The sequence below is a fragment of the Sinohyriopsis cumingii genome, chromosome 6, assembly GCF_028554795.1.
Source record: "Sinohyriopsis cumingii isolate HCF-2022 chromosome 6, ASM2855479v2, whole genome shotgun sequence".
In the NCBI taxonomy this organism is placed as follows: Eukaryota; Metazoa; Mollusca; class Bivalvia; order Unionida; family Unionidae; genus Sinohyriopsis; species Sinohyriopsis cumingii.
In genome coordinates this window covers 17,315,746-17,341,230 of record NC_142966.1, presented here as the reverse complement: position 1 = coordinate 17,341,230, position 25,485 = coordinate 17,315,746, and the positions used below count along the sequence as shown (strand labels likewise).

Genomic DNA, 25,485 nt, shown 5'->3' with positions numbered 1-25,485 from the left:
ATCCGGTCTTAATCAGTACTTCCGGGTCAGGCCAGACGAATATAATCCATTATCTATTTTGAGTATTTTCATTCTCTTTCTTTGGCGGTGTTCCTTGTCTTAGGTTTCTTCACTCTTGGAATTGATTTAAATGAAATTGCTTATTTTTTAGAACATGGGCATTATGGCAAGATTATGCATATTTCGGCAACAGTGCACAATGAGTAATCTAGCAATGATTAGTGGCGAGAAGTGAAATCTGTGACGCATAGCACGTTGTTTTGTTTACAGCTTAGCCTCTTAAAAATTTCGCTTGATCCTGGAGACGAACTTCACTGTGAGTTCATCTTTGAAGATACTTTAGATCAACATATGTTGTAAATAAAAGATATTCGGATTCCAATGCACTCACATGAACCGACACGAGGCGCCAGTCAGAAATTGTTTGTAAATAAAATATCTTCGGTTCCACCGAATGCATAGGTACGCATTAAGATGCTTGCCAAGTGAAATTCATTTTGTCTCCGAAAGGTAAAGATACTTTAGATTAACCTAGGATTTATAAGGATTTGAGGATGCTGAAAAGTTCATTAGAGACAAACAGATGTTAAGGCAACAAAGGGAAAATAAATGTGACCCGAGTCCTGTGTGTTAACCTTAAACCTTAAAAATTGAAATGACATGTTTATTATTAGAGTTAAGGACATGGAATTTTGACATTTTACATATACTGACGCTTTAAATAGAACTACCAAATAAAAAATTCAAACAGTTTTATTTTGTCCGTAAAATATTAATTATAAACATTAAAAAAATTCAAGTTCATACAATTTTGCAACGAAAAAATACACTTTTATATTCTCTATGGGTTTCATACTCATTATCATCTATGTATTACTAACCCTTATAAAAGTTCGCATGGTGGCTGTTTTACAAACTCTTAGAAAAAAACTCAAAACAAGACCTTAATTCAAAGCGCATGAAGACATCTTTCTAGTTGATATTGTGCCTGCAGGTCATTTACACTATTGTCAATGGGTCCAACAGTGGATTGATGTCTCTAGTTGTGCCTGCAGGTCATTTACACTATTGTCAATGGGTACAAACAGTGAATTGATGTCTCTAGTTGTGCCTGCAGGTCATTTACACTATTGTTAATGGGTCCAAACAGTGAATTGATGTCCTAATGATGGTATGATCCATGAGCAACATCTCTGCTTATGTGGATTACATTAATGATATATAGTCACGTGGTACTTAATGAGTGGACATCGACGAGGACAAATGTGAAGAGAACTATAGGTCAAAAGGATAAAATATAATTTCCCCATGTCTAATTAAAATGGGTGTAGAAAACAGCAACATTGAAAAGTCTAACACAAAATGCATTCCTTTTTTTGTGTGACGATTTTATTTGAAACGGGTTGACATTTTGCAGCATTGTAGTATTGACAGATGTTACAGTCTAATGAACGATTCTGCTTTATCATTGTTAACCGATACTCTTACACCAGAAATGTTTAAATCTGTCATTTAAATTAGCTTTGTATAATTGATCTTAATAAGTCCATGGTTGCATGTTCATTCTTATTTATAATTTTTGGGATCAGACTTTCACATTTAGTTCACGATATAGGATATAATTTTACATATACATGATCTGCCAGACACGTAAACGGCTGTGTTTTTTTCCATGATCTTACGTATGGTCATATCTTTTAATTTAGTACTTTACGAATCAACCTAGCTTTATACTATTATAAATTAATTGCTCCTCAACCTTCACCCTCCCCACACGACTTGGAACTTTATGATAGCTGGTGTACTCCTCCCCACACGGCCTTGAACTTTATTATAGCTGGTTTACCTTATTAGTAACAGAGAAAGTACCGTACATCATCTTACGTTTACTCTTTTCCGAAGCCGATGTCGTTTTGCACGTCAGTTTCCTTCAAATAAAACAATTCAAAAGCTGTATCTTATATTGTTTTCAGATAAGCTCCATATGACGCTTTCAAGTTTCAAACGAATTTTGTTTTTATGTTTTTAAAATTATCTCTCTTTATAACAAATCACTGGCTTTTCTACGACTATATTTCAAAAGAAGATCCACGCTGGTTTTCCATTTGATTTGTGCATAGTTTAATGGTAAATACTTTATATGATTTCAGACGCCAGAATCCAAATTTAGCCATTCTTTCTCACGTAAAAATCACCTTTTCCAGACATGATAATCGCCTTTCATGTCTTGGAACCTTGAATATTCGAACCACATCTGCGCTTGGAGACAACAAATTTGATAATTGTACTGCATTCTGAAGTGATTTTCATTGATTCAGCATCAGTGGATGAGCCAGGCAAAGTTTCTATGAGAGCTTTCATTATAATGAAGCGGCAGAGATAATACATCATGTGTGTGTGTGTGTGTGTGTGTGTGTGTGTGCGTACGTGGTGTTGTGTGTTTCTGTGTGTGCGTGTGTGCGTACGTGCGTACGTGGTGTTGTGTGTGTGTCTCTGTGTGTGTGTCTGTGTGTGTGTGTGTACGTGGTTTTGTGTGCGTGCGTGTTGTGTGCGTGTTAAAGCCTGAAGGCCGGGTATGGATCAGAAGATGTCACGGGCGGATTGGGGAACAAGATGGAAGCACATCTAAGCAAAATGGTGTAATCCTATAAATAAGTCATAGACTATGTTCCATAACAGCTCTCTCCACCCACCCAGTTGGCACAAAAATAGATTGCGTCTTTGTGAAACTTATTCGGTGGAAAAAAAACACAACGCAAAACAGAAGTAAATATCTTTAAATTAAGCAACATAAATGATTTAAAATTAAAGGCGAATCAATAAAGTAATGGTCAGTTTAAAATCCGGACACGTTCCTTTATATATGTATTGGTCAAGTTGGATTTTATTTATTTTTAACGCAGTAGAACTCCTACTAAAGCTCCCGGTGCAGCTCCCATTGTAATCAGATTTAATTGCTGGGTAGACAGAGAACTGGTGCTATCTTGCGCAAAAATCTTGCAATGTTCAAAGAAGAGAATCTGTAACTGATTTTCCATTTCTGAGGGAAGCAGATAGAGAAGGAATGGTCGAGGAAGCATGTCATTTGAAAGAGATAGAACCTTCAAACAAAAATAGGTGTAAAAATTAGGTGTGTGGTTGGAAACAAGGAGGTAGACCATATATAGGTAGTTGAAAAGATCCGTATAGAACTTGGCTACAGTTACGGATAGATTTAATACTATTTGACAGTAATCTATAAAACACAATTCACAGTCAAACCCTTGGACTTTTTCCCTTTATCAACAAATATGTATTTTTAAAACGTTACAAAGTTCTTCTTTCTTAATGGGATCTATATTTTGTTTTATTATATCTTTGTTTTTAGAATCATCTCAGAAAAATTGGCAGATAGTTTCTCTGAATAATTTCAAACAAATCAGAAAATATTCGCAGGTTGAGAGACATGTATATAGCAAGTTTTTGTACAGATCTGAGGCATTGACTGTGAATAATAATGGATGGAAGAAACAGAAATCAGAGAGAAATTAATGATTATGTCAACATGAATAAATATATTGGTATAAGTAACTTTAGGAAATAAAAGTCGTTTACCTAGTGGAAGGCTTCGCCTTTTTAAAGTGTCATCACTAATATTCCTTTCATGTAATTCTATAATTCTGCTTTAAATTCAAGTCCTTGTGCTTTCAAAACTTTCAACAGCATTTAACTGTCTGTTTGATTTCTTCAATTTACTTTCATCTGTGTCTTTGTTGGTATCTTTTTATGTCCTCCATTTTTTTGTTATAATGTATATATTTGTTTCCAATTTATTTCATTACATCTTCCAGTTCTCCAGCTTCTTTATCAATTCTTTAAACGTTTTTCCTGAAAGGTACACAATATTTGTAATTGTTTCCATTTCCATGTCTTTTGTCGTATTCATTGATCGTAAATTTTACTCCTCTAACTTGATCAGTTGGAAGTTGGCATCTATGGGCTACATCTTTATTTCGTCTCCTACAGTTGTATGTTATGTTATGTGCGAAGATAAGCTGTTTCTGTTATTCTGTTTAAGTTGATTTTTTAAATTTAATAAATATTTGTTCCAATTAGATATGTACCATCTAATCAATCTTCTGCTAAACTAAATCTTCATTTATATTTGCCTACCCATTAAGCCATTTCTAATTGTGTTGTGTTACAAGATGTTTACTATTTTGTCTTTTGTTCAAATTTTCTATCTCTGTTACCATTGACGTCACAAAAGTACAGTGTCTGATATTCAAAAACAAGTTTTAAACAACTTTCTAATGAATCGTGAACTATTGTTTCTATATCTAGAACTTTCATTGTCTACTTCTTATAAGCACATGTAAGCTCATTTTGTAGCAAAAACTGGATACAGTGGGTTTAAATCCATAATTTCATAAATTAACACGTGTATCGTGATTAGTAAAACCTGTTACACCTGCAACATCATCGTCAGCATAATCTTGTTTTATTTTACTTGTCAAGTTCATTAATTGGCATACCTCATTCGTCTAATTTAAGCTATTTATAAAGACTATTTAGAGTTTTAAGCTAATTAAATAGACCATAAATAGTTTTAATCTAATCAAATATACTATAAATAGTTTTAAGCTAATTAAATAGACCATAAATAGTTTTAAGCTAATTAAATAGACCATAAATAGTCTTAAGCTAATTAAATAGACCATAAATAGTCTTAAGCTAATTAAATAGACCATAAATAGTTTTAAGCTAATTAAATAGATCATAAATAGTTTTAAGCTAATTAAATAGACCATACATAGTCTTAAGCTAATTAAATAGACCATAAATAGTCTTAAGCTAATTAAATAGACCATACATAGTTTTAAGCTAATTAAATAGACCATAAATAGTCTTAAGCTAATTAAATAGATCATAAATAGTTTTAAGCTAATTGAATAGACCATAAATAGTCTTAAGCTAATTAAATATACTATAAAGAGTTTCAAGCTATTTTTATAAACTATAAAGAATCGTAAACGGAATTAGGTATTGTAAAATAGACCAATAACATTTCTCCTGAGACAAGTGGGTGTAAACAAGAATTCAAAATTAGAATAGCCGATGGAACTTACAAAGAGACAACAGTTAAGAAGTAGCTAAGAAAGAACTACGTCATCTGAACGGCAATCACGTAAATAGAATATATCGATTGTTTATGATTGCCACATGGGCAAAATATCCAAATATTTGTCAGATGTGATCATCATGGCTGTAATAAAGGGGTGGGGTGGGTGAGTACATTTTTAGCAATTTATAATCTAGACTCATTGTGTGTAAAACCAAGGGAATATTACACGATGTATATGGTGTAATATATTTCACTGGATTTTTATCATTTAAAGCAGGCATAACTTTGCCGTCTTTAAGTACTAAAATAGTCACATTGAAGCATTATGTGCCAAACCTAATAATTAGAGATTTCTAGTTCCCAGAAACGTAACCAAAAGACATGATATGTATAAATAAACAGAAAATTTAAGGCAAATACATGTACACTGCATGTTAGGCAATCGATGCATCTATACAGATCACAAGAATTAGCATTTACCAAATATGTGTTATATAAAACATGACCGGTTAAAGATGAAGTCATCGAACAACCTTGTAGGTGGTAAAGATGACTTCAATTATATTCTTTTATCATTCTTTGATGATTTCTTATTTCTTGTTTGGATGGCTTCGTTGCATTCTTTGATTTGTTTATCACTAGCTTTAACATTTTGGGTGTTAGACTCGTGAAAGCCTTTTTTCTCTTGTTCAAAATTCGAAAGATCAAAGAAAGCACATGGGCTGGGTAAAGGCCAACCATCTACGACTGGATTCCATTGACATACCACCATGAAATATAATTATTGAGATATTAAGATAATTTATTTGATATTTTATATGAGAGTCTTGTATTTTCCAGTTTCGATTTGCCTTTTCCAGCTTCGATTATATTCATTTCATCCGGATTACTGGTTTTGCAAATTGTTCTCAAATTCTTCTCTGCTTTACGTTCAGGTCATTTTCTTGTTCCGCTCATTTATCTAAACTCCTACATTTTAATAAATTTGTACTACTACCCGTTTTCAACATCATCTTGCAAGTTATCGTTCATTGGCCTCCAAGTATACTTTAAGTCACGTTTGCCATCATCTGTATTTTTTCATCAACTGAATGGATTGTGATTAAGATGAGATTCACGCTGACAATATGTCCTATTTACAAACAAAAATTAGGCAATTGTTACGATGTTCCTTAACCGCCAATTTGACATGTCTTCATCCTTTATTCGTTCGAAAATTAAATGGAAGTGAACAAAACAAACGTACAGATGAAGTGAAGTAACATCAGTAAACAAGAACGATCAACACGGAGTTGAAATTAGTAAAGAAACCTGTCAACGTTTACTAAAAATGCAAGAATGCTAAAGCAGAGAAATTGAAGCTGGAATAACACAAGACTACATCATGCGAAGCTGAAGAGAAGATATCTAACTCAAGCACTGAAAATGTTGATTTGGTGGTAAAGCAATTGCCGTGATACTGTAGCATACAGGAAATTTTACTCTGTTCAATAGCATTGATCACCCATAGAAGTTATATATCCTGTTTAAATGGAGGACAATAAATTATCAGAGTTGTTGAAAAATTCACCCAATAAATGAATAAGATAATCAAACAATCAACACAGTATAGCGTTAACTCGACAATTGTAGTTGATTACAATAAGCTGGTAATTTTTTTTACTAACACTTAGTTTTGCCCCATTAACTAAGATGGGTTTTAAAGAAGTTATAAAAATAGTTGCATGTGTATATTTAAATATATATTGTCAAGTTTTAATAGTGGGATATCGAAAAAAAAAATCCGCTGAATCGGGTACGGTTTGTCGATTCTTGCACTACACAAAAATCTGAAATTTATGACTAACTTAATCATACTAAGGAGTATGCCTATGGTTAATAATAGTCTTTAAGAACCATTACCTGTAAATAATATATTTATAGGTGATTTAATTACACATGCTGTAAATACTTAATGCAAACAATTGCAAAGATGTTTTTATGAATGTGTTGGATATCAATATTTAAGACGAAGAACGGAAAGCTTTGATTCTAGCGTACGTCTTTTATGGAGAAATCATTACATGTTCCTGTTGAAATAGGTTAGAAATTATAGGTTAGAAAAAAGTATGTTGGGAGAACCGAACTAGGTAAATAATTCAACAGTTGCTGACACTTAAATAATCACAGTGTTATAAATTTAGCAGATTTGATACGCAAATCTTATGCAGCTCGTGACACGTGTGAAAAAAATGTGTTAACTCTCAGAAACGTAAACCTTAGACCAGTGCTGTCCAACCCGCGGCTCGCGGCCCGCATGTGGCCCGCATTAGGCCCGCACGTGGCCCGCAGTCTGATTTTAAGGGCCTGCCAGAGTTCAAGCAGCTATATAGTCGTTGCTATTCAGTTTCCTGCTGCGGCCCTCGGCTTCAAGAAAAATATTTTTCATTGGCCCGTGGTGTCAAAAAGGTTGGACAGTACTGCCTTTGATGATGATGATTATGATGATGATGATGATGATGATGATATGAAATATATCAAAACGTGACCAGAACAAGTAGGCGGCAAATTAACTCCCATGGTGGAGAAAAGCTCAAATGAAAATACAATCACGCTCTTAAAACTGCACAAACAAATAGAGGACAACATGGCAAAGGTTTTGCATGATCAAGACACACTTAGAAAGAGAATCAATATTATATGAAAGGATCTAAAGCGTTGAGACTCAGTACTATATATGTTGATCTAAAGCGTTGAGAATCAACACTATATGAAATGCTATAAAGCGTTGAGAATCAATACCATATATAATGATCTAAAGCGTTGAGAATCAGTACTATATACAATGATCTAAAGCGTTGAGAATCAATACTATATACATCAATTAAAGTGTTGAGAATCATTACTATATACAATGATCTAAATCGTTGAGAATCAATACTATATACAATGATCTAAAGCGTCGAGAATCAATACTATATACAATGATCTAAAGCGTCGAGAATCAATACTATATACAATGATCTAAAGTGTTGAGAATCAGTACTATATACAATGATCTAAAGCGTTGAGAATCAGTACTATATATAATGATCTAAAGCGTTGAGAATCAATACTATATACAATGATCTAAAGCGTTGAGAATCAATACTATATACATCAATTAAAGTGTTGAGAATCATTACTATATACAAGGATCTAAATCGTTGAGAATCAATACTATATACAATGATCTAAAGCGTCGAGAATCAATACTATATACAATGATCTAAAGCGTCGAGAATCAATACTATATACAATGATCTAAAGTGTTGAGAATCAGTACTATATACAATGATCTAAAGCGTTGAGAATCAGTACTATATATAATGATCTAAAGCGTTGAGAATCAATACTATATACAATGATCTAAAGCGTTGAGAATCAATACTATATACATCAATTAAAGTGTTGAGAATCATGACTATATACAATGATTTAAGGCAATGAGAATCAATACTTTATAAAATGTTATAAAGCATTAAGAATCAATACTATCTAAAATGTTATCAAGCGGTGAGAATCAATACTATATATATGATTTAAAGTGTTGAGAATCAGTACTATATACAATGCTCTAAGCGTTGTGAATCCATACTATATGAAATGCTATAAAGCGTTCTGAATCAATACGATATGAAATGCTATAAAGCGTTCAGAATCAATACTATATACAATGCTCTAAGCGTTGAGAATCAATACTATATGAAATACACTAAAGCGTTCAGAATCAGTACTATATACAATGCTCTAAAGCGTTCTGAATCAATACTGTATACAATGCTCTAAGCGTTGAGAATCAATACTATATGAAATACACTAAAGCGTTCAGAATCAATACTATATGTAATGTTCTAAAGCGTTCAGAATCAATACTATATGTAATGTTCTAAAGCGTTCTTAATCAATACTATATGTAATGTTCTAAAGCGTTCTGAACCAATACTATATAAAATGATTTAAAGCGTTGAGAATGAATACTATAAACAATGATCTAAAGCTTTCTGAATGAATACTATATGAAATGCTATAAAGCGTTGAGAATCAATACCATATGGAATTCTCTAATGCGTTGAGAATCAATACCATATAAAATGATATAAAGCGTTCTGAATCAATACCATACGAAATGCTATGAAGCGTTGAGAATCAATACCATATGAAATTCTCTATAGCGTTGAGAATCAATACCATATGAAAGTCTCTAATGCGTTGAGAATCAGTACTATATAAAATTCTATAAAGCGTTCAGAATCAATACCATATGAAATGCTATAAAGCGATCAGAATCAATACCATATGAAATGCTATAAAGCGTTGAGAATCAATACCATATGAAACGATCTAAAGCGTTTTGAATCAGTACTATATAAAATGCTCTAAAGCATTGAGAATCAAAACTATATACAATGCTAGAACGCGTTGGAAACTTAGAGAGAAAGACTTGGTAAAAACAGTCAACACATGAAACCTTTTGAACAAAAGATAAATGTGGAAATATATGAAAGAGAGAGTAATGTGGAGAAAATTAAGAAGTCCCTGTGACATTACAATACTTTATTATTCCAACTCAATCAGTTAAAGAAATAATTCACCGATGAGAAGAAATGATTTCGCCGAGGTCACATGAAAGATAGAAGACAGCGTGAATAACATACATGTGATTTAAAGCAAACGAGAACAACATATACTCTATTTCTGGTCTAGAAGATAACATCAAAACGATGACAAATGAAACGTTACCAACTCTGACAGATGAATTAAGTGATAAAATCAAGCAAACTATGACAGATGCAAAAACATATTAACAAGAAACTATCTGCTAATTTTTGGCTTTGTACACGCCATTATAGATGAGATAGTCGAATTTAAAGAATTATAAAAGATATTACAGTCATATTCGTCACAACATATGTGACAAAAACCAATTGGAAATAATTCATACAGACACAAAGGATTGCACACGTTTTATTTGGTAGAAAACAATTTGCTGTTAATATGAAATTTGGTACATATACTATAGCGGTACATTGTACATTAAAGTTCGGATGCACCATGAGCATCTATTATCATTAGACAGTAACAGTTGCAGAAGGTGCTGCATGAGGTAATAAATTATTTGATGTCTTTTAAATATTAATAGTGCATGTGCAGAGATGGAAAGACACAGTCGAACGACGGAATATTGAAAAAGAAGACATCAGAATTTAATGAAAATAGAGCAAAGTTCTTTGACTACCTAATGAAAAGAAAAACATAAGTAATTTATGGTTCTAATGAGTATAATGAATTTTAAAAAAATATGACACCATCAGATATGAAATTATGGCTCAAACCAATAAAGGTGAGTACAGAAATAGCGTATTGTTTTTCTGCGACTATATCACACGAGAGAATCATTGATGCGGAGTCGGATACGGCTCTAAACATTGTATTTCTTGACCAATGAAGAATGGGTTTTGAAAGTGTAATTCTGTAAGAGACACATGCAAACGGACGCAGAGAAATATTTAACTCTTTCATAGATATGATCGTGGTAATCAGACAATAATTCAAAGACTATAACAAGTACATTTTCAACCAAAATCATATCCATTCACAACTAGGCAAAGTAAGTGTAAACAATTTCGTTACAGAACATTATTGTATATGGATTCATCTTAGAAGTGTACGATAATAAACTTCATAGCTTTGATCACAAATTAAGAAACTTACAATAAGGCATTAATTAGCAAAACTGTAAGCAGGATAATTTGGAAGCCCAATCATATATTATATGCTTTGTGGACGATGGTCAACCAAACATTCAGAATAACTAAATTAACATGTTATCGTTTTAAACTAATATTCCTGATTTAAATGGAAGATTTTTACACTAAATCATATGATGATAAACATTTCAGTGAGTGTTACGTATGGTAAATGAACTGCCTAGCAGATGAAGAAGTAAATTTAAGATTATCACGTGACGTGATTTTAAATATACCGATCAAAAACAAAAAACTTCACAAGGCAGCAACGAATAGACTCGCATGGGAAATATACTCAGATCATTGCAGACTAAGCACTGTCCTGATCAAAATAAGGGCGATTAAGAAATATATGCCAAATAACAAATCATGATGATATTTTTTTACAAAATAATAAGATATTAGTCAGGTTGGCCATAAACTTAACCACTGGCCAACACAAAATACAAATCAAATATACATAACAATAGAATCATACTGTAATTATATGTGGCTTGCCTTTCAATACTACCTAGTTGGCAATATTACTATTTACCTATGATATAAACAAGCTGTAATTACATGTGGTTTGCCTTCCAATACTACCTCGCTGGCAATATTTACATTTATCGTTCATAAAAACTAGCTGCCATTATATGTGGTTTGACCTCCAATACTACTTCGTTGGCAATGCTAATTGTTACCTTTGAGTTGTAAAAGCTGTAATTATATGTGATTTGCCTTCCAACAATACCTTGTTGGCAGTATTTATCTTTTATATAATCAATCTGTCACTATATATGGTTTACCTTCCAATAATAGTTCGTTAGCAACATTTATATTTACCGTTTACATTAATAACTGTAATTTATTGCAAGTAACTGTGTATTCCTGCGTGTCTTTAAAGTTTCAGCTGAATGAATTATTACAAATAAATAATTGTAGCATTTTCTATTCATGTTCATAAAACTACTTAATATTCAACGGGAAATTGAAAAATCCCTAAATGTGTTGTCTCACCGCGACGATATCGCTACACCCTCAGCAACACATGACTAAGTAACCCTTGCAAACCTGACCTATCACCTTTTAACCACCCGTTCTTCAACGAGTATGTCAGATATGATAAGAATACATGTATGGAAAGAGAAATACCTCTTCAATGTTTGCCTCGAAAAGATAGTCAAGGCTTCACAGTATGACCTGATCTTTTACACCTGGATTTATCATCTCTAGCATTCACAATGTATATGGTGAATCTGGATAGAAGACTATTGCCTGCCATACACTATTATAAAACCCGCAGACCAAATAAATAAAAAATAACAACATTACCAGTTTAACCTGCAATATGGCTGTAAGTATGCTGCAACGTCCCCAGTCTCTCAAACTGGATGTTTATTATCTCTGTGTGCAATCTTTCTAATTATTATTGCTTTTGAATGTATAGCAGACATGATAAATCTTTTAAAAAATATTAGGTTTGTATAACCTATATTTTTACATCAGCATTATGTGAACTAAATAATTCAGTTGTTTCGGCTTTGTGGAAGCCTCAGATGAAAACGACCCCCAACTACGCAACCCCCCCCCCAAAAAAAAAAAAAACAGCAAATAACTCACAAACAAATAAATCAATGAAAGTGAGAGCTGGTAAATGTGAATTAAACAGAAAACGGCTGATATGATTTCAAGATTAATGCAATACCGTGCAAGAATATTTGTTTTCATCTTGAACATTATAGTACAAAAAAAACCCCACAAAATACTATCCCGTGTTAATGATGATTCTTCTTCTTCTGCTTCTTCTTCTTCTTCTTCATTATTATTATTATTATTATTATTATTATTATTGTTGTTGTTGTTGTTGTTGTTCCTATTGTTGTTGTTTATGGTACTGGATTTGTTTTGATGTTATTTTTTTCTTTGTTTTCCAAGTAATATTAATGGTAGTTGTGATTGCTGTTGCTGTTCTTATTGTTGACTTAGTACACGCAGAGTTTTAAATTCAAAATAATATTGTAAACTGTAATTTTACTCAACTATCTTGGTGATATTTACAAACATGCGTTCTATGGAATTTAAATAATAACAAAAACTGATTTTCTGCTTCTTTCTTCTCATCTCATTCTGTTTATCTTCTACATTTCAAAATGGTCTAAAGCAGGGTTCTCAAACTCATAACACCCTGAGGGCCGCATGATGGCATTTTCGATGGCCCAAGGGCCGCACCACGTTTGTTATCTCTTATGACACCTTCTGACGCCAATCATTATGCGGGCCACAGGATACTGCTTGGAGGGCCGCATGCGGCCCGCGAGCCGCGTGTTTGAGACCCCTGGTCTAATGCGTTCACCTTTACCGATCACAGCTATCTCACCTTTTTTCCCCTGCGTGGTTTCGAGTCTCTGGCTCGGCCAATGTTGTTGTTGTGGGGTTTAACGCCATTTTTCAGCACGATAGGCTATACATGGCGGCCAGTATTAATGGTGGAGGAAGAACCCGGAAAACCCCGGAAAGAACCACCGACCCACGAGAAGCTACTGGCAAGCTTTCTCACATGCCCACATTGGCTGAATCTTAGACTCGAACCGCCGCAGACAGAGGTGAGATGGCAGTGATCCGTAACGAAGAGCGCTTTAGACCACTCGGCCACTCGGGGCCCCCTCGGCCAGTGTGGGTATGTGAAAAAGCTGCCAGTAGCTTCCAATGGATCGGTGGTTATTATAGAGGTTTTCCCGGATCTGCCTCCAAAAGTTATATCCGGCATGTAGTGGATGTCTGGCGTTGAGCAATGGCTTTAAACCCAATACAAAAAATAAAAAAATAAAAATAAAAATAAATCATAACAGACGTTACTAATTCTGCAACTAAAATAATACATTCGAATCAAGTTTTCATTTTCTTAAAATCAATAAATTAATCAGTAATTTTAATTAATTTTCTGCTAATGAGGCCACCATAACTAGATTTATTTTTGTACACTTATAATTTGTAAATCGCCGAAATGTCCTGGCTGCTATTAGCAGGGAGACACGCGAATTGAGGTTACCGAATTAATAATTATCATGTAATCTTTGCTTGTTAGGTCGTCCCAAGAATCGAATTTAGAGTCACCGTAAAATAATGTTTGGATGACCCTAAATTCTTGTTGTATTCATTCTGTATACCAGAGACAATTTTCTGTAAATAAATTCAGGACTGTAGAAAATAACTCAGTTATAATGATCATAAAGAAAACGTCGATTTTAAAAGCGACAACAATCAGTTGCAATTACTGCAGCCGAGGAGATCACAACCGTTATTGAGAATTGCACAAGTTATTATTATTATTATTATTATTATTATTATTATTATTATGTTCTTGTTGTTGCTGTTACGGCTATAGTCTTAAGATAAGTAACAAAATATAAAAAAATGAAGACAAACAAATTTTGTAATATTCAACAGATAATTTATTTCCCGAGAATGCAAAGTGAAGGTTTAAAAATGAACTAATAACTTTGTGAACTAAATCCCAAATAGTCCTAAAAGTTTTATCATAAGTCAAAATGTATGAAGTTCAATTTGAATTCCAGTGGTGTTCCAAATAAGTTCAATACTGAATGTGTTGATGTGCCTGTGGCCTCGAATGTGCTAATGTGCCAATGGTATGGAATGTGGCAATGTGTCTACAGTCTTTGACATATCGCAATGCCATAATCCAAAATGTCCTTGTCTAAATTTGCTGTAATTAGAAATTAACGTTTTAGTCCAAGAATATGATTCAGCACTTTGTAATTCCAGTGAATAATAATTTTAATAAAAATAACTCCACCCAAACGAAAACGGAACACAACAAGAAGACTGCTTTCGATTTTAAGGCAAGAATGAATTATGTTTCAATTAAACAACAGTGATATGAAAAACTACAACACAATGATAGAGCCAGGACGTAAGTCAGCCTCCAATCTATCACATTCAACGTTGTCAACAAGTTTATGAATTTCCAATTGAAATGGATTGTATTAGATTCAGATTCAAATAAACATTTTTATATCCATTAATAATGATCTGAATGTTTAATCAACAATCATAGAGAACTATTAGCTATGTATTGTGTTGTCAATGGTCAGCTGCACCTGTTGGGTATATTTAATTTGTATTATTTGTTAGTTATTTTTTTAAATTCATTATATGCTATGGGTTATGTAACATCGTGTCTTGCAGCAGACCTTATCCAAAATCAGTTTCATTGTCTACCAGACCAAAAGTCATCTATTTTGTTTAAAATTCTGTAAATGGCTAATACATACCTAATATATTTTCTATATGAATGTGAGTTTAATATTAGGATCATTATAAGTAAACATATCTTGGTCTGAGTCAAGGATATTGTGTTTAACACATTCTAAATATTATAAACATTTGGCATCTTCTAGAATGAAATTTTCCATCCAGTAATTTTTGTTTGAAAATGCTAATTGTGACCTAGGTCAAGTAGAGAGCTTTATAATGTTGTTTACTAGGGAAAATATTTATTCGTGCTGTAAGAGCATTGTTGTGTTCAGTGTTTCATTTCAGCTGAAATTATTTATTTAAAATTATTCTTTTTGGAGATACAAAGTGCTCTATAGCATTCTTGGAAAGAGACATCGCATTGGGAATTGTAGCGAATTCAGACAAGGAAACATTAGATTATAGTACTGTGATTCAATAAACGACTGTTGACACATCATTACAATTCATTACACTGGTATATTAGTACATAATAGACTACAAGCCACTACAGGCATATCAACACATTCAGCCTTGCAAATTATTTTTTAATAACACTGATGTGTATTCAGAACTTTATTCATCAGGACTTGTGTTAATAATTCTAAGATTATTTAAGATTAAATTTCCAATACAGAAAGTTATTTTTATATTTTCACTTTGTATTCTAGGCAAATCAGAGCTGGCAGGTGAAATGCACGTCCCTACTTTAAACACAAAAATGGAAGTTTTGATGTTACTAAAAAAGTAATATGTTATTATCCCCTTTTAAGGAAAGAGAAGTATACATATATTTTCCTCACGTTAAAAAATAATTGCTGAAAATTTTAAATGGCCAAGAGAGCTATGGTCTCAGCTATTACAAAGCACACATTTTGCCATAGCTCCCGACATCTACACTTCCACGTCTTTACATCAAAGCGCTGATTATGATCTGGTTATGGAATGTATCTTGAATGATTATGGGTTAGTATCTGAGGCTTTCTGACAAAAGGTTAGAAACTATACAAAAAAAAAAGAATCTGGACAAACGCATATAACATTTTTAAGAGAAAAAGAACAATTATTTGATAGGTGGAGCTTGGCCAAGAAAGTTGGTCGAGGTTACAAAAATCTCAGAAAACTCGTGTTAGTTGAAGAGTTAAAGAATTGCCACCGTAGTGACGTTAAGACTTACCTTGATGAGCAGAACGTCGAAACTTTAGAAAATGCTGCTCGTACTGCTGACGAGTATTTCTTAGCTTATAAAGTTCTTTTGTCAGTAAGTCTTTCAATCAGCAGTGTTTTTTTTTGTTTTTTTTTTTAATTAATTTGTAAATATGAGCACTTCCAGACTCAATCTGGACAACTTTTAGGAATCAGATTTCTGATAAGACTGATCAGAAGACATCATCTCTTCCTGCGTGCACCTATTTCTGCAGATTGAAAAATAAGCAACAGAATCAATACAGACCTATTCCAAAATGTTATTATTCCTAAGAGGTCAAGGTCATGGTCATGCATTGAAAGCAATACTTTTGTTTGGTCAAACAACCCCTAATCAGATTTTATTATGGAGAATTATAAACCATTTATGTCGAAGGGTTTTGTATCACTTATTAGTGATTCTGACAGTCCTATCCCTATTCAAATTTTTAAGGACACAGGAGCTTCTCAGTCTTTTATTATCAGGTACTTTGCCTTTTTCTAAGATGTATTCTTCTAATGAGAGTGTTCTTATTCAAGGAGTTGAGTACGGCTCTGTTAATGTACCTCTCCATTGTGTAAATTTGTCACTAGACTTAGTGTCAGGACCCGTGACAGTCAGAACATTGTCGTCTTTATCCATCGAGTGTATTCGTTTATTACTAGGCAATAACCTAGTTGGAGACAAGGCTGTGTTTAATCCACTTATAACTGGCAAGTCTTGTTTTGGATCAGAAATTCGATCCTATTGAAAAAGAAATCCCTGATTTATACCCAGCTTGTACAGTTACTAGAGCTATAACAACGAAGGCTCTAGGGAATGAGGATGATTAGGAAATGACTCCTTTGGCTGACACATTTGTTAGTCAGGCATTTGATGAGGTCACTTTTGCATCTGGTATGGATCAGTCAAAAGGTACTGAGTACAGCGATCCTCTATTTTGCTACTCATTCTCTTTATTTTAATCATGGTGAAAAACGAGAATCGCTTGTCGTCGAACGGAAAAAGACCCTGAGATCTCCTGTTTAGCAGATTGAGGCGGATCTAAATGAAGAAAATTTAGTCTCGTTTTCTGTTTGGTATATTATTCAGCTATTTAGGATTAATTTTGGGGGTAGCGGGCGCGAGCAAGGTCGCCTGCTCCCGGATCAGCCTCTATCCCCTAATATCCGTATAGAAGACAGTAAAGTCATGTTACAGTTCATTTAGATTGCAGTGCTTCACACTTCAAGGTCTCTTTCCACTTGAGCATTGATCAAAATCCAGGAAATCGAATGTTTCATCAGAAACCATAATTTATGATAACACAGTTTTTAACTTCTGACATAAGGCGTCTTTAGTATAATGTTCATACTACATATTAAACAAATATTTAAAACAGTTTGTACATAAGGCCCTAATCCATTCTTTCTTCGGCCACTAAATAGCCAGTAAAAGGTCAACAGTTTGTGTTGATTTATTTTATCAGACCCAATAAGCTCATTTGGACAGTTTTATGGTGAAAGGTAGACGGAATGTGGGTAGCAGCACAATTTTCAGCAATTGCCGTCTAAAATCTGAAAACCTAGGCTTAAAATCCAGGGTGCTCTAATAAAAAGTATGAGACGCAACTACAACACAACAACAGCAACTATGGCGGTATTGGTGAAAGCAGGAGGTTGTCATATATTCATTGAACATTATATTTGATACCGAATTATTTAGAACGAATTAATCATTTTATAGTCAATGAAGGCTATGTATTTTAGCATCTAAGATGATTTTATATAATTTTAACGTGCCTGTTTGCAGAGTAATTACAATTTTAATTAGTTGCATAAAGAGTTATCTATTTTCGAGTTTACTAGAAACACCGAATTGCGCTGAAAAAACGTTTGTACCATAGATACTCATGAAGATAAGTGTATTTTAATTGGCACGTGTTTGAATAATGATCAAAAGCATAATAAAATTTTATTTTAGTGATTTTTATAAAAATTATTTACATTATTCTATTTATAGTTCCATTATTGTAATGAAGCATAGAAGTCTAACGTTTTATCAATTAATGCACGATGAAATCTCTGACAACGTGAAATCATTTTATCGGTGCTATAAATTAACACAAGGAGTGCAGGCACGACCCCAACCATCTGCTCAATTTGACTTTTGTCACGCGTCTTTTATCTCTTCAGAATCGCCAAAAGACTGAAAAGCTACATATATCCATTCAAAATACAGTAGCGTACTATCATATAACTCTCGGACGGCCATCACATGAATCTAATCTTGCGAATTAACCTTTATTTTCACCATTACAATGTAATGTTTTGTTGCATTCACCTAGCATTTTTCATATAGTTTTGTATGTAAAATGGGTATCATTTTAAGGGTGGATTCCAGTGTGGATTATGATCTGTTATGTATCGTGATTGGTTATGGGTTGGTATCTGAGACTTACTGACAAACGGTTAGGAACTATAAAAAGAATCTGGACAAACCCATATTGAATTTGCAAGAGAAAAAAAGCAATTATTTGGTAGGTGGAGCTTAGCCAAGAAAGTTGGTTGAGATTGAAAAAAATCTCAGACAACTTGTCCTAGTTGAAGAGTTCAAGAATTGTGACCATAGTCATTCAAAATTATGATTTGTTGGTAAAACGGACACTGAAATAAACATATGAATTTTCTCTCCTCATTTCTTAATGCTTTTTTTTATAGTGATTTACACATAAGAATTAGTAAAAAGGTATTAAAATCACAAATGCATATGACAAATAAATTCCAAACATTTACATTTCTTGATGAAATATGTGGAATATATGTGCAACGTTTCCAGACTGATGCATGAGCCATGCAGAGATTCCAGATTGATGCATGGGCCATTTATAATAAATCCATTTATACCTACATGCATTATATTACACAAACTTAGCAGAGTGTAACTTTATGCACAAAGCAAAATATAAGAAATCACCATTTTACTACCAACACCCCTTTCTCTTTAAATGTTAAAACATCAATCATACATAAGAACATTTAATTCACATAATTTAAAAGGGGTGGGGGCTGTTCAGTTGGAATTTTCATCTCAAAATATTAAGGGAATATATACTGGTGATGAAATTCAATTATAATTATGTTCCAGAAAGATTCATCACATCTCATTCTAAGAATTACACATTCTACAGGCGTGGACATTGTAACCATCACTGTAACTGAATATTGGAATGCTCATCTATAGTCTGATGAGCAAATTTAGCACCTGAGACATGGTTTTCAGGAAGAACAGTAACATGGAAATGATTACTGATTGCCACTACACCGGTTTGCCTTGTCTGAAAGCTAGCTGGTGGCTATTTTCAGGAACTGATGTACCACACATGAGGTTTCGCAGAGGTTCTAAGTACAAGTGCCATTTTGGAAGAGTGGGATAATGGATTCTTATTGAAATGGTGTCATATACAAATATAACTTATTAAAAATATTTCAAAATTTAATCATTTCATAATTTTGAAATATGTAAATGTTTATAAATTTTATGCAAATAATGTAAGAAATGACCTGTATCTGTTGAATTGATAACAATATTTAAAGACATTTTCTTTCAGACATAGGCCCAGGGCTGGAGTCTTAAAATCACAAGCCTGGACTTAAATTCTGCAAGCCCGTGACTCCAATTTCCATATGTTCAAAGTTGCCCCATTTTTATTACAATTATTTGTCACGCAGTTTTGCAATTGCTACACATCAAATATGAAAAGATAAAAACAGATCTGAAATTGATTTGTGTGTTTATATGAGTCTCAAAATATTTCATGTAAGGCAACATTTTTCTCCAGGTCCTCAGGTTAGTCATTAACTAATTGCTCTATCAATGTCCTCCTTACTCTATGGATCAACAGAGTTTATGTCATCTGAAGTGTGTCTTGATTTATACAGTTTCTCTTTACGCTTTTGATGCTGTTCATCGATGCCATTTAATATGTCTAACCAGTGTTGCATCATACTAACGTAAGTTTGAGTAAGGGACAGCTCAGTTATTATTCATTAAACTTTAATTTGAAATATCTTGAACAGTGCAGTAGCAGTTAAACAAGACCTTAAGAAAAGTCAAAATACTTAAATGTTTTTGTCAAAATCTTATTTTAGTTGGATTAATCCCATCTCATGGCCACACATCATCGCACCAGTTGCAACAGTTGCTGGAACAGTTCTGGTACCCACTTTGCTGGTTTTTGTTACTGTGTGCACAGAAATATCCAAGATGGTATTCTGTCTACCTCCAATAGAATCATGTATATGTTAAAGTCAAGTGAGCACTAATTATATGTAACCCAGGCAATCTGTTCCCCATATATAGGTAACATACTTGACTGTATACACAATTGATAGAAATATGATAAGCAGATGATCTTCTTAAGGGTATGTGGTATACATGGGGACAAATATAAATCATTTAGGCCTACTAGTCTTTCAATGTTTTAATTTTTTGCCTCCACAATTCATGAAATTTTTCTCTGGCAAATTATGACATGAAAACTAAATAAACTCGATGTAGACTGAACAGAATTTGTGAAGACTGCTCCAGTGGCCTTGTGGTTAGAGCGTCCACTTTAGATGTGGGAGGTTGCTTGTTTAAACAAAGACTTATAAAAATGGTACTAACAGCTGCCTCACTAGGCGCTCATCATTAAAAGGTTTGTGTTAGGACTGGTCAGCCTGGTGTCAGGATGATGTGACTGGGTGGGACATCATGCCACATGTTTAGAGTGGTCTAAAGCACTCTCCATTATGGTTCACTGCCATCTCACCTCTTTCTGCATGGGTTCGAGTCTCGGATTCGGCCAATGTGGGTATGTGAGAAAGCTTGCCAGTAGCTTCTTGTGGGTTGGTGTTTTTTTCTGGGGTTTTCCTGGGTTCTTCTTCCACCATTAATACTGACTGCCAGGTATAGCCTATCATGTGCTGAAAAATGGTGTTAAACCTTACAGCAACAACAACCTTTACATTTTGAGTCTAAGGGATGACCAGGGCAGGTATTGAACTAGTGACCTTTAAATTTTGAGTCTAACTCTTAACCAACAGAGCTACCATGGTTCCTATAATTTAAGGACAGTATTATGGTTTAGACACGAGCAAAAATGGTACCTTTAAAACAGCTCCAGTCCACTTTCAGATGCAAAATGCTGAATATAAATCTACTTCATGCATTTTTTTATTCATATTCTGTGAAATTTTTTGTCAGCTACCAATTCCGCCTTACAAGTAATCACAGTTAAACACCGCAAAGGATGATATGTTGAAAGCAGAAGTACATTGCACTGAACCATAAGTTATTCAGATGAAATGAGTACATGTAAAAAATGTTTTGAGCCATGTTTCCTGAGGGTGCAGTTGCAACCAAATTTTAATTTTAATATCAGTAAAACCATCCCTGTTGCTATTGCATAGCTGGTACCTTTCTGGATGGGACTAGAACAAATTTTTTAGTATTCTGAAATCTTCTGGTTCAGGGTCATGTGAGGATAAAAAATTTAGTTGAGACCTACTGGTCAGGAATAAAAAAAGAGGGCTATAATTTTCCTAGCAGTGTCAGTCATGCCATCATGGAACACAGAAATGCACGTCAGGCATACAAATATAATAAATCACCATCAGCAAGCCTCTTCACCAACAGCAAGCCTATTTAACAAAAGCAAGATTATTTAACAACAGCAAGCCTAATCAACAAAAGCAAGCTTAATCAACAAAAGCAGACCTATTCAACAATAGCAAGCCTGTTCACCAATAGCATGCCTATTGAACAAAAGCAAGCCTGTTGAACAAAAGCATGCCTATTCACCAATAGCAGGCCTATTCATTGAAAGCAGACCTATTCAACAGTAGCAAGCCTATTGAACAAAAGCAAGCCTATTGAACAAAAGCAAGCCTATTCACAAATAGCAAACCTATTCTGTGAAAGCAGACCTATTCAACAAAAGCAAACCCATTCAGCAATAGCAAGCCTGTTTACCAATAGCAAGCCTATTCAACAAAATCAAGCCCATTTAACAAAAGCAAGCCTATTTACCAATTGCAATCATATTCAATCAAAACAAGCTTATTCAACAATAGCAAGCCTGTTCACCAATAACAAGCCTATTCAACAAAAGTAAGCAAATTCAACTAAAGCAAACATATTCAGCAACAGCAAGTCTGTTCACCAATAGCAAGCCTGTTCACCAAAAGCAAGTCTGTTCACCAGCAGCATGCCTATTCACCAATAACAAGCCTGTTCACCAAAAGCAAGTCTGTTCACCAGCAGCATGCCTATTCACCAATAACAAGCCTGTTCACCAAAAGCAAGTCTGTTCACCAGCAGCATGCCTATTCACCAGTAACAAGCCTGTTCACCAAAAGCAAGTCTGTTCACCAGCAGCATGCCTATTCACCAATAACAAGCCTGTTCACCAAAAGCAAGTCTGTTCACCAGCAGCATGCCTATTCACCAGTAACAAGCCTGTTCACCAAAAGCAAGTCTGTTCACCAGCAGCATGCCTATTCACCAGTAACAAGCCTGTTCACCAAAAGCAAGTCTGTTCACCAGCAGCATGCCTATTCACCAATAGCAAGCCTGTTCACCAAAAGCAAGCCTGTTCACCAGCAGCATGCCTATTCACCAATATCAAACCTATTCAACAAAAGCAGGCCTGTTCACCAAAAGCAAGCCTTTTAGTATGTTCAAACTCATGAACCTATTTTATACTATAACATTACAGTATGTCTTCTTGTTCTTTGTCCAAAAAAACATTGTACAAGCATTCACAGTGTGTTTTCATCTTTTTGTGATGAGATGTACATGGTATATACACCAACTAAATGTGCTCAGATTGTCATTATTAAGCACTGTCAAGAATCTAGTACATATACACTGAAAAAGTAGAATAAGGAAAGAAACTAAAAAGCAAAAAAACAAACAAACTTGCTGGTTCAGTTGAACTTGTTTGTTAAACCATTCTCATCTAAGTCACTATATGTATGTTAATACTAATTCCTATTTATATCTGATTGCCACTTGGAATTAGTCACTTAGTATAAGCAGATTGGTACTGCATCACTTATTATCAATAGTGAATACAGACAATATGACATGCTGTACACTTGACTTAGTTGACAACTCACTGAGAGAATACTCTGGACAAATGAAAGGGGACAGAGGTGTCCATTGGTCAGAACCACTAAATTTGTTTCAGTGAAGTAGAGTGACTCACACATTTAGCAGTACATGTATTTCATAATTAATAGATTCACTTTGAAAGACAGAATAATTGCTTGCCCTCACATTCTTCAAGAGTAATATTATATGCATCATCTTTATATGTAGTACTAGTATGCAAGTGTCTTTGATCAAGGGCACCCATGAAACCCTTTATCACCATAGCAACTTTTTATATTAACAAGGTCCACACTTTGGTGTCAGCAACGTTATATAGCTCTGAAGTTCAACTTTTCTTTCAACTGACCTTCAGAGTTTAACTATTGCTTAGAATTAGTAATTATATAAATGAAAAAGTGCACAAATGACATGGGTGAATATGGTAGGTGGTGTACTTTGGTGATAGAGGGACAGAGGACAGGGCGTATCTAGCTGATGCACTTATAATATATTTTGTCAGTGGCTTGAAAAATAGAAAGCTAGTTGATTTTGTTCTGTTGATTATGTTACACTTATTTATGTCCTGTTTTAATTACAGTGTCTGTATGATGAAGTGCTAACTACATTGGATGTGACATCATCCATCAATGAGCTACAAGACAACACCTTGAAAATTGACGTCTCTAACTGAAAGGTAGGTCCTTTTATTGTTTTATTTGAAAAAAACAAACAACATAATTTGCTGTTGATGGTAACTGTTTCATGAGAAATCATTTAAAATCGGCATGTGCCTGTAGCTCTTTAAATAGATAAAGTTTAAAAAAAAGAAATGAAATCACTTAGTTATTGTGAAATGGCAAGAGAGAATATCCAAAGTTAGTTTTAAATTGACATGTGTTTACAGGCACTGTATATACACACTAGTCCAACTGCAAACAGCATAGATCTTGATTGGCCATTGCATAATGCATCAGTAGTTCAGGGTCTGTTTTGCTTGTTGTACTGATTACTGCTAACAGACTGCATAGACCCAGATCTTCCAGCACATTATGCTGTGGCGGATCTGGGTCTGTGCAGTTAGCAGTTCAACTTGACATATTAGCAAGTTTATATATCATTTGACCAGAGCAGATAAAATTACTATTTTGAGGTCTGTAACAGCCCTTTTTGTAAAGGGTGGTGGGGCTGCTTTAGAGTTACCAACAATTAGTTCAAACCTCTGAGTATAGCCAATTAAGTACTCTTTGGACACAAATCTTCGGACAACCACTTTTCTGCATGACTATTATGACTCGCTGTCATGTACTAGAATTGGATGGGATATCACTTACAATTAGGACTTATTATTTGACAATCCTCTGAAATACAGTATCCAGTGTAATGTTATATGTACATGACTTCACATTTGTTCTGCATTAAGCTGGAAGAGAATTGTCGAGAAAAGGAGCTATCATTTTTAAGTAAATAGTAACTTTTTCCTGTGTGCTCTGCATTAAGTAAACATGTGCTTTGATCCTATAATTTCTCAGCACTTTGGTGTCAACTATCTGTTTACTGTTTATAAACATTTATTCAAACTTTTTAATTGATTAATTCATCATTGAACAGTTTCACAGTGGTTACACTTACCATGCAGGGTTTAACTTTTGTTTGATTAGCAGGTCTGCTAAATAGTTTCAAAATTTTTAGCATGGTAATGAATTGTGATCAAGCAAATAGCACCTGTATTCATTGATAAAAGGCAGCACAGATGCAAAATACATTAGAACCTGTCTTGGAAGATCACCCCTTCTGCCAAAAATTATGGTCTTTCAGGACAAGTAGTCTCTCATAAAAGGTGATAATGCTATATAATCAGTTAATTTGTGCATTGAAAATAAGGTCTCTCAAGACAGGCGGTTTCACAGTCTCACATAACAGTCGTCTTTCAAGACAGGTTTTACTGTACTATAGTGAAAGAGCATTGACTTAAGTTGCAAGCCCACAATTAACAACTGCTTCCTTTAGGATTGAAGATTGCTAGTGTTGATGAAGGTGAAACAATATGATACAAGATGTACAGCAGCATAAATGGA

General features: G+C 34.0%; 2 protein-coding genes across 3 annotated transcripts in view; one reads left to right on the top strand and one right to left on the bottom strand.

Moving 5' to 3' along the window:
- The window catches only part of LOC149796434 (uncharacterized), a 188,892-nt gene that overhangs the window by 67,046 nt on the left and 96,361 nt on the right, over positions 1 to 25,485 (bottom strand). The gene's annotated exons all lie outside the window — the stretch shown is intronic.
- LOC149796433 (transcription initiation protein SPT3 homolog) overlaps positions 17,906 to 25,485 on the top strand; it is a 216,598-nt gene continuing 209,018 nt past the window's right edge. Inside the window, exons 1-2 of the mRNA XM_089961107.1 lie at positions 17,906 to 17,951; positions 24,009 to 24,104. The gene's annotated coding sequence lies outside the window, so the exon portion shown is untranslated. The remainder of the gene's footprint in view (positions 17,952 to 24,008; positions 24,105 to 25,485) is intronic.